The sequence below is a fragment of the Stegastes partitus genome, unplaced genomic scaffold (assembly GCF_000690725.1).
Source record: "Stegastes partitus isolate 25-593 unplaced genomic scaffold, Stegastes_partitus-1.0.2 Scaffold702, whole genome shotgun sequence".
In the NCBI taxonomy this organism is placed as follows: Eukaryota; Metazoa; Chordata; class Actinopteri; family Pomacentridae; genus Stegastes; species Stegastes partitus.
Window position 1 is genome coordinate 217,678 of NW_007578433.1, and position 11,066 is coordinate 228,743.

The 11,066-nt window shown below is 41.7% G+C and overlaps 1 protein-coding gene across 5 annotated transcripts in view; it reads right to left on the reverse strand.

Moving 5' to 3' along the window:
• Window positions 1-9,406, reverse strand: part of myo9b (myosin IXB) — a 92,418-nt gene extending 83,012 nt beyond the window's left edge. For 4 of the 5 annotated variants that reach the window (XM_008290894.1, XM_008290896.1, XM_008290895.1 and 1 more), the window contains exon 1: window positions 9,011-9,405. The gene's annotated coding sequence lies outside the window, so the exon portion shown is untranslated. Of the gene's footprint in view, window positions 1-9,010 lie in introns of all 5 variants that reach the window. The other variant, XM_008290893.1, reaches the window with a different exon arrangement.
• Window positions 9,407-11,066: the final 1,660 nt, after the last annotated feature.

Genomic DNA, 11,066 nt, shown 5'->3' on the forward strand with positions numbered 1-11,066 from the left:
TATGAGCTAGTAGAGCAAGGCTGCAGACTGATCCTGCTGCTTCCATGACTGCAGTTCAAGGACCAGTTTCTTGATCCCAACAGTGATGCTGCTGGTTAGCATGCAGCACAGGTGAGCAGGAAGAATCAGATTCAATGCAGGTAACACAAACTAGTAGCAGCGATGGAAAGGTAGCTGGACAAATTCACTGTATGCAACCGGTCCTCATTAGCAGAGCATAATGATTACACTTTGCAGCACGGAGCCTGAGTAACCAGAAGCAAACAGAGCCTCAGGGTGTGTCCTGTGTTTGCCCATAATCCAGAGCCAAGGGACAGGATCAGTGACCGCAGAGAGGATGGAGGGGGAGGCTGCAGCGCTCACCACAGCCGACAACTTGACACGACAGTCCCTCCTCCACAGAGGAGAGGGACAAAAGGGCTCCACCGCAGTGTGTCACACTTTAAATTAGACTTTTTTTTATTGTTGATTAGAAGTGATGCAGGGGAAATAAAAACAGCAAAGGATGCCATCATCTGTTGTGGACAGTTCAACCGCATTTGTGTGTTTTTATTAGCGGAGTATTTTTGTTTCTGTGCGGCTCGTTTTTGGCCGATGAGTTTCAGGCTCTTACTGGGAGATGTTCGACCGCAGGAGTCGGTGCTGAAGCTAAAACCGGTGCATCAGTTTAACAATGTGGAGCCGCTCAAAAATATATCCCTTTTATAACAATGGTCGCCACAAAACTGCATTCCTACACAACTAAAGTTGCATTTTCGATCACAAGAATTGAAGGAAACTTATTTTCTGCTTGATTTTTTTGTTTGTTTGCAATATTTCTAATGTTTTCTAATCCCACAGAGGGGAAAGCTGCACTGTTTCAGCAACAATAGGGACATTGCAAACATTTAAATGTATTTAAAATAATAAAAATAAACAAAAAATAAAAAAGGCGTACTAGCTAAGATTGAAATCAGTGCATCTTTGTCGTGTTTTTTTGCCGTTTCACTGTTGCTCCTTTTCAGCCAACCAATCATACACCACGAGGGGCGGGACTTGTCACCGTGGTAACCTAGAACATGGAGGAGAAGCTTCAAATATGTTGTGAAAGGGTCGACCTACGATGTTTCTCCTCACCCTAAAACGGAGATTTTGGTGCCTGATCTCAACCAAGCTTCTAACAGCTAAAAACAAAGTGGAGCTTTTTTTCTTTTTGGTGCCTAAATTGAACCAGAAAACAAGTAAAAACAAACCTTTCCCACCACAGCGCTGATCACAAATTACATTTACTCCAAAACTTCCCTCCAGAGCATGATTAAGAATGAAGTTTAGTCGCACAGGAACGTGATTTTGTGGAGGCTGAGCTGCTCTTCAATAAACCCGAGTGACGTAAACTCAGTCGAGGGTTAATACCCAAATGGATTCAACCTAAACGCCGTATAAAACCGCTGCACTCCAGCTGCCTTAAAGCGGTTGAAATGTGTCTTCCATGACGCCGGCAGACCACTTTTCACCTCGCTACGGAAAAAATTCCCCAGTTGTATATTTTAGTTAAAGCCTCGGCTCGTAAGTGTGCCGATGCTCACAACGTAAACACGCAGATTCGGCGTAATCACCGTCATCGCCGTCCAGCTTTGATCTCAAGTCATCTCGACTCGATGTGTTTGGACGCCGCGACGACGGCTGAGTGGAGAATAAAGTCCCCGGCAAACAAATGCACTGTAAGTAGGCCATCCACCAAACAGCCGCTGTGCCTTTTCCTCACTTATACCCTATCATTACGGCCGGGGCTATTTATAAAGCCCATAAATTCAGCTCACCGCATCGAAAGAGCGCACTAAGAGAGAGTTACCAAGGAGTTTGTGGAATCGAAACACTCTCTTCGCCTCTTTTCGTCTGCTCTCCAACTACTTCGAGACTCGGTCGGCAGCTTCTGCGGGGCTGCTTTAGGTCCCGTCTTCTGCCTCAGAACCCTGAAGCGACACGCTGCACGTACACAAAAGCAAACGTGCGCACAATGGCGTCCCATATCTCCTTTCTGACCTCCTTCTTCCCATTCACCCCATCGTCCATGCCTACACACCTACCCAGCTTACTTTACTGAGCGGCGAACGCTGATGGGGATCAGACAGGTTTATTCTATTCAAATCAGCGATGAGGAGATATGGAGTTATGATACCTGCACCTGAGCCCACAGGTTTACCGACGACAACCATCCCAGCGCGTCCCGGTGTTTTCCTGCAGCGGCTTAAGTAACGCGGTGATGCAGGCATTTTCCCAATGAGTGCACGCGTAAATAGAAACACAAGCCTCTACATGTCGGCCTGTTCCTGCCAAGCCCTTGGCAATGAGCCCGTCGCTATAGCTCAGATGGTGTCGAACTTCCTGAGACCGGGTCAACAATCGGTTCACAACATCTACGGGGACACATAGTTTGAAACAATGGAGCGTAACACAAATGTTCATCATGCAATTTATAGCCACACATGTGTGTTCAGAGGCTTTTTTTGTCCTTTAGTAAACCCTAAAACAGTGAAAACCCAAAACAGGCAATCTGAAAGTCTTCTGGATTCATTCAAGTTCAGAAACTCAGGAAATGTTTTTCTTATGCAAGATAACAATTCTGAGTTGTTGATCCAGACCAACCTCTTAAGTTTCACATATTATAATAATGAGTTGTGTTGGCGTAGTAATATTGGTAATCTCATTTATTTCTATAGCATGTTTAGAAACTACTTGAGTTGAACAAAGTGCAATGATCAAGACAGGATCCATTCCATCCATCCATCATCTCTACACCTTAATCCTCACCAGGGTCAAGGGGGGCTGGAGTCTATCCCAGCTGACTCAGGGTGAAGGCAGGTTCACCTGGACAGGTAACCAGTCTATCACAGGGCTACACTTAGAGACAGACAACCAAGCACACTCACATTCACACCTACGGACAATTTAGAATCACCAATTAACCTCAACATGTTTTTGGAGTGTGGGAGGAAGCCGGAGAACCCGGAGAGAACCCACGCTACACGGGGAGAACATGGAGACTCCACACAGAAAGATCCCGGGTGTCCTCACCGAGATGTGAACCAGCGACCTTCTAGCTGTGAGGCAACGATGCTAACCACTGAGCCACTGTTTAGACTTTTAAAAGCAGCCAACAGCCTTTGAAAACATCTACAACTTGAAAATATTGTAATTTAAAAACAGTAATTTCTTAAAAACTAATTCAAGAAAAAAAAAAAGGAAAAAACTACTGAAGAAATTGGAGAAACTTAACTTCAATTTAGAGACTTGTGATTATAATTATGGTAACTAAGCACCTAACAGTTAAAAATGCAAGTTGGAAAACAACTTTTTGATGTGTAATAAGCTGAAAAACTTAAACAACTAATCATCAAACAAGTTGTCATTACAGCTACCTTTATTTGTAGGAGAAACGGTGATTCAACCCAACGCAGTTTGTTGACTGAACACTGATGCAAAGTGTCGTGTGCATAGTTTCTGTTGAGCCCAAACACTATTTTTAGCGTAGAGAATGCTGCGTATCAGTGATGTAGTGATAAGCAGCCAGTTGCGTTGAGATCGCTGCAGCGGCCGATCTACGCGAAGCACCTCTGCAGAGTCATGGGACTGCAGGTGTGCGCATCAGGTAGCCTACATAGAAATAGAAACAAGGTGCGCTGCAGAGGGACGTGCACCATCCCTCAACCTGCTCCTCTGTCCCTGTTCTGTCAGGGACCTAAATGTGTCAGAATCTGAAGCAAAAGAGGAACACGAGAGTCCGAGAACAACCCAACGCTGGACTCACACGAGCCACTCCAGACAGGGGAAGGTCAGCCAGTCCTGCTCACTCTGCAGACTTTGCACACAATTACAAACCGCAAAGTGCGACAGGAATTTCCGACATTCAGCAGATTAACAGTACACACTGTAACCTAATTTCCCACGCTAATCGTAATTCACCAAACAGTTGTGAGAAGTCAAACAGCGTCTAAAAAGCCCCGACACATGCGACCCTGAAAACGCTTTCAGATAAGATCCTCGAGCTGCTGACAGATCCGCTGCAGCCTCCACAGCGTCGCCTTGGCCGTCTACAAAAATGAAACCAGCCCCCGCACCTCTTAGGTCATCAGTGAAAAATAAAAACGCTCGTATGTAGCTGAACCACAAGAGATTCACTAATTTCACATCACACCGGCGTCAAAATAAGCCGGTGCTGTTTCACTGCCGACGCTTCATTACAGCTCAACCTTCAGAAGACGTCTGACGTTTTTATAAACCTTCTTGCTGACGTCCTGGCAGAGAGCAGCTTGTTTGATGAGTGCTGCACCAGGAAACAACAACGTGGTTCAGGTTAATGATCCAAATCAGCTCGACTCCTGCATTTATTGAAAACACAGGCGAACAACGAAAAAGTAGAACTTTACAGAGAAACCCAGCGGCTATAAAACGGCAGATAAAACTGATTTACGGTGTTATCTGTGGGGAAAATAACATTTAGCAACACACGACGTGAGATCCGGCAGCCGAAAATAAACGTAATAAAGCTGAATGTGAACGCCGGGTCTCCTTCGGCGTCCTCGGAGAAACATTGGCACAGATACGAGGGAGGCAATTATCTTTTCATTTGCAGCTTCACACAATTACATCCACGAGGATGTGCAGACAATTACAAGTCGGGCTGGTTTCCCTTCCCATCCCCCTCCTCATCCTCAACCACTGTCAGATCTGCAGAGTACGAACCATTAGCAGGAGGCCATATGGTGCTTTTCTCTCCAAACATGGCACGGAGCCATTCTGTGGAGGAAATGTAGAATGAAACAGGCAGCAATGCAACAGAATTCAAGAGGCTGTGTGTCTTGTAATCAATTAGGATATTAACAACACAGCGAATAAACTAATTATCCTTAATACTATAACTCTAGTTTGGACGCCATTCCTGTGAGTTCAGAGAGCAGCTCCTCTTCCACAATGCTCAGAAACAACATGAATACAACTTAAAACAACTTAAAATCATGAATAATTCCAAACTTTCACCGACTTCTACTCAGAAAAATAAAAGTTGCTGCGTGCAGCTTCGCACTGACGCCATAAAAGAACCATTTCTAGTTCCACAAAGAATCTCTTTACAAGAAATTCCCCATAAAAGGTGCTTAAATAGCCTCAAAAAGAGCTCCTCTAGGCACCACAAATGCTTCTCCAAGTGGCTTCGGCTAAAATTGGTTCTTCTAGGAACCATTTTCAAGACAGTTCTATGTGGACTCACCTGGTCCAGTACGGTTCTGGAGTAATTTCTCAAAATAAGTGGTTCTTTGATCATTTTAAATCAGATTAATATGTGAAAAATAAACGGCGCTGTTGTCCATTTATCAACATTCCTTTTGACTTTATTCAATTAGAGGCAAGTATTCAAAATGTCCGTTCACTGGACTCAAAGACAAAATCCGTCGCTGTGAGGAGGAACGTGAACCTCCAGAACCTTAAACGAACTGATTAATCCAAACTAGAAGTCCAGAAATAGTCACTGTGTTTAGCAGTAGCTTTACATATGAGCTGTAGGTGTGAGAACCTGCAGCGCTTCTTGGTCCGTTTCTGTTATAACACGTAATATTTTGGGTTCTGCACGAGATGCCGGGTCGGTAACGTGTCTCGCTGTCGTCTGACTTTCTTTACAGACCGACGGATTAAGAGAGAGCCTCTGAAGAACCATTTAAGAACCATTATTTTTCTGACAGAAAGGAAGCCTTTGTTCATGTGAATAATGCTGGCAGTCACTTACATCCCATCTCCTCCCTTTTACATTAAAAAGAAAAAAAAAAAAACCTGGTTGAAGCGAAGCCGTCAGACAGGATGGATTTTTAATAAACGGAGATTTGCATGTTTTAAGCTTTCTCCCAGGGATCGGGGGTGTTAATTTAATTTTGAATGCGACAGATGGGGACATTGACGGCAGCCAGTGCGCCGATGCTCGGCTGGCAGGTCTGACACATTCAGGCGTGTACAGGTGCAGCATGAAACCACAACACGCCTCCGGAAACACTCAGAAACACTGGAGAACATGGAGGGAGTTTAATGAAACCAGGTGATAGCGCGTCAACAGAACCACTCTGTAATACTCTATGATGATTTTTGTATTATTATTATTAATTAAATCCAAACTAATAGACCTACTTTACTCGTTCACATGATGTAATTTGCATTTATGTTTAATGTAGAAGCTTCACGACTCAATCTGCAGTGTGGTAGGTAAGTAATGGGGAGAAATGTATTTAAAACAGGTGCAAAATATAGATTAATTAAGCATAAACATACTGAATTTGAAATAAACAACACATTTGAGCTAAAGTTCAAACTCTTTTAAACTAGTACGACTGTTTTCCAAATCAGCGCGGTAAGAAAACATAATATTCTAACTTAAAATTGAACAGAAACAGTAAATTATTCACGTATTTCATGCAGCCTGATCTGATAACACCACACATGTACTGTCTCTAAAGCTGATATTCAAGCTTTTCCACTCTTCGGTTTGTTTCGGTTCATTCCTGGAGGTCTGGATCACGACCAGAGTGACAGCAGGAAGTGTAGATACGTGATGAAAGCGGCTGCTAGCGAGGCCTCTGTTGGGCAGAAGGTGAATGAGGAGCGACGGGGAGGGAGAGGAGCTTCTCAGTGACGTGTCCATGTGTATAATTTTAATACTGCATGAGGACTTTTTTCCAGACGCTGGTTATGAAGCTGCTCGGTTCTGGAAGATTTCACTAAGGTTTGGCCGGCGTGTTAGCGTATGGAAGAAACAGCTCCGAACCAGTCAGTCTGAATACTTTACGAGTAATTCTACACACACTCAAGATGTTAATCGACGCTGGAAGACGTTGGTCTACGGCGTGAAAACGTGTGATGAGCAGTCTGACAACAGATCAAAACCAGAGGCGGGGAAAGTAGTGACATTAGTCAGCCAGACAGTCGGTGACGTTTGCAAAGTTTGCTGCAGTTTGAGCTGCACAACATATGGTTTCAGCACTGCAATGTATGCAACCGCCACATCGCAAGACGCGCGACGTTGAGTGAAGCAACTTGACTCAAAACGTCACGACGCAAAACAAAAACGGTTTTAATTTCACACGACTGATCCACGAGAGGATCCAATTTACTCCAATTAAAAGGTTCTTTTATGCATTTTATTTACAAGACACAGAGTTTGTTGACATGCTGGCACCACATGTGAACAGCAAAATGTTAAAGAAGGAGATTTGGTTGCAAAATTAAATGCAAGGGATGATCAACACTGACATATCTTTGACTTTTTTTTTAAATGAACAATGTAAAACAACAGGCTATGCAAACTATGTAAACAAACTGGCATTTAAAGGGTTAAAATCCTAAAAAATAAACTAATATTTTTGTATTTATGATCAGGATCAACGTTGGTGAAAAGAAGTTTGTCATTGAAAGTGAAAAATATTATTAATATAACATATTTTATATATTTTTTTTGTCTTTAAAAGCTTTTACAAACTTTTTTGGTTTTAATTTGACACTGCAAAAAATAATAACGCATCAGAATCAGTGTTGTTGCTCATCACTAAACAGTGATAATAAAAAAAAAAACACGCTTGGCATTTAGTATGTGGAACATACTTCAGAAAAATAACAGTGGTATTTACTTTTTTTTAAAAAAATTATTATTAAAATTAACAGTTGTACTAAACAACCATATTAAAAAAAATGTCACTTAACGAGTAAAACATTTGGTTTTATGATCAGGACTGACGTTGGTTAAAAACACAAGTTACTGAAAGTGTGAAATAATATTAAAACACAATATTTTTTTGCATTTTTTTTATGTGGACTTTTTGTCTTTAAGGTTCTGAGTGTGTCTTACATCTGACTGCCTTTAAAAAATAACTCTAAAATAAACAGTGTTGTTGGTAATACCTATAAAACCCCAGACTGTAATCATGAAAACATGTCCTCTCATTATTAATTATATGAAAAATCTGTGTGAGCTATAACTGAATTTATGTCGTTTAATGAATTAATGAATAATCAGGACTGATGTTGGTTTACAATCATTGAAAGTGGAAAATAATTAGAATATAAAACATATTTAATTTTTTTTGTTAATGCTAACACTTTTGTCTTTAAGGTCCTGTTTTTTTTCTTTTCTTTTTTTTAAATCAGATATTTTTCATATTGCGGAAAAACTAAATACTACATTGTTAGTTGGTTGTTTTTAATAAAATCAAGATGCAATGCAGTTGTTGTTGCAGAAATAATACATTTAAGCTTCCTTTGAAAGAACACCTGATTGAGGAACCTTTATTTACACTTTTTTTTAGCACCTTTTTTGGGTTTTTTCTGTGGATTCAAGGAACTTTTATGGTCACACCAGCTCACATTTACATGTTTGTGGTACGAAATTGGTGCTCAGGTTCTGTTTTTGTTAGAAAACCTCATAAATAATAAGTAGAACTGCAAGACAAGAGCAACATATAAGTGAAAATACAAGCAAATAAGTGCACTAGAGTAAAAAATAAGTGTACTATAGTGAAACCATGAAGTAGAAAAGCCAGAATTAGCTCAGTAACACTAAATATGTGTGTGAGCTATGAGTGAATGTGGTTTCTGCAGTGTTGAGCCCATAAACAGGGGAACACAGGAGCAGCTGTGCTAAAGTGGTTCTTTGGATGAAGCTGCTCTCCTCCAGACAACAATCCTGAATGAAGGCAGCAGAACCGAGCCGCTGACTGGGTGACTGGGAGGCCCGTTTCCCTGCAACAAGTCCGGCTGCATTCTCAGCGTGTCACTGACCAAACACGCTCTTATCACCTCTCTACAGTCACTTCGCTCCATTTTGTCTGAAACTCTTCAACCCGCACACGGACAATAAAAGCGGCTCCGCACAGAACTTCCCAACAGCAGCGAACAGCTCGACCCGACACGGACCCGCTTCGGTCGAACCCATCACTGTAAAGCCCGTAAAAGTTGAGCGGGGCTCGTACAAAGAGCCGGACCGACCGGGGCTACCTACCTTTCCCGGCTGTTTTTCTCATCGTCCCGCTGCGTGTAATCCTCCGCTGCTCTCGGCTCCCAAAAAAAATGTAAATGAAAACCACGTCGGTTGTCGCTTTTCTCCCGGTTTCCTTCTTTCTTTCGTTGTGAATTTAAATATTTTTTGGGGGGGAGGTTTTTTTTTTTTGGAAAACCTGAGTTGGATGGAAGCAGGCTAACAGCAGCGGAGACAAAGCTCAGAGTTCAGTTTGACGGTTAAAAAAAAAACCCCGAAGAAGAACGAGACCAGGAAAAAAAATGTCCGGAACCGGGTAAAAGATTGGGTTCCTGACGACTCGTTGGTGGCGGTGAACCGGGCCGGAGGGTCCAGAGTTTCCTGGCAGACTGCGGGCAGCTAGCTGCTAGCCTGTCGCTACTTCCTTTCTCCGAGCAGAAATAACAGCAGCAGAGAAAAGTTGAGGAAAAAAGGCTGAAGCCAGATTGAACACAATGACGGAGCCTGTTGATGCGAGGGGCCGCAGCGCCCCCTGCCGGAGGACGGCGGCGGTACTGCAGGCACCTTCAGCATTCAAGATCCGAGAGCCAAGGCCTCCACTGATCACTAACACAACTGTACACAGTGTAAAATCATTGTGCAGCTGTTCCAGACCCAAACAAGAATAAAACACACCAGAAATAGGAATAGAAGAGTTCTTTATTGTCGCTGTGGAAGCAATGTTAACCAGACAGCAGTGAAATGTTGTTGTAGCGTCCTTTAGTGGCAGCAACACACAAGTAAAAAACAATAAAATAATATATATGTAAAGTATAAAATGTTAAATATTAATGCAAAGGAGGTATTTACAATACACGCTACAGTATTTACAGGAGTGTACGTATGTATGAATATTAAGGATGTACAATATATCAGCGACCACGTCGGTATCGGCCGATATTAGTGTTTTTATCGATATAACGGTGAACAAATTCAGGCGATGACCAAAGTAGTATTTTGGGTGGAATGAACCTTTTGAAACATGGCTCATTCATTACTAAGTACTGATTAAGTGGGAAAAACCTTTAAAACTATAAGCACTTGGACAGTAGTTTGGGTGAAATAAACCTTACAAATTATAACTTATTGGCTAGAAATTACTATTTGGGTGGAATAAACCTTTAAAATTGTAACTAGTTCATTAGAAAAGCAATGCTTTTTAGTTAAACAGCACAACTTGTGTGGAATAAACCTTTAAAACCTTAACTTGTTCATTAAAAAGTACTGACTTTAAAACTTCAAGTACTTTGACCAAGTTTTCAAGTTAGAACTTAACTTTTGGAGCAGAATAAACCTTTAAAACTCACTTATTTAAAAGCGTTAATTTAGTCGGAATAATCCTTTAAAACTTTAACTGATTGGACAGAGAGTGGTATTTTGAGCAGAATGCACCTTTAAAACCACAACTCATTTGTTAGAAAGTATTAATGAGGCAAAATAAACCTTTGAAACTACAAGTACGTGGACAGAAAGTAGTGTTTTGGGTGAAATAAACCTTTAAAATCATTCTGCACCAGTTTATGGTGGAACTGTTTTGATTTACACAAAGGAAACCAGGAACATTTTTTAAATAGAATCAAATTGAATGTAGCGGAATTCTGTATTCTTTATTCTTTTAAACATTTCAGCTTTTCTGTGGAGACACACATACAGGTTGGTTTTATCTCCTTTTTTGTCCTTTGTTTGTGGACGTGACTTCTTTAAGTGTGTTTTTATTGGTGGAGGACTGTACTGCCAGGCGAGATTAGTGGGTCATCAGGTGTGTGGAGTTTAAAGTTAAAGGCTCTCTTTTAACCTACAAGATCTCCATGGTAACTGATGCTAACCTCCATGGTCTCCATGCTAACTGATGCTAACCTCCATGGTTTCCATGGTAACTGATGCTAGCCTCCATGGTCTACATGCTAACTGATGCTAGCCTGGTCCGGAGCAGGTTATGTTCAGAGTTTCATATTTGATTCTCAGCTGAGGGAATGTGTTTTACCGGCTAACATGCTGAGCTGTGCGTTACTAACATCACTGAATGAAGCCGTGCAGTTAC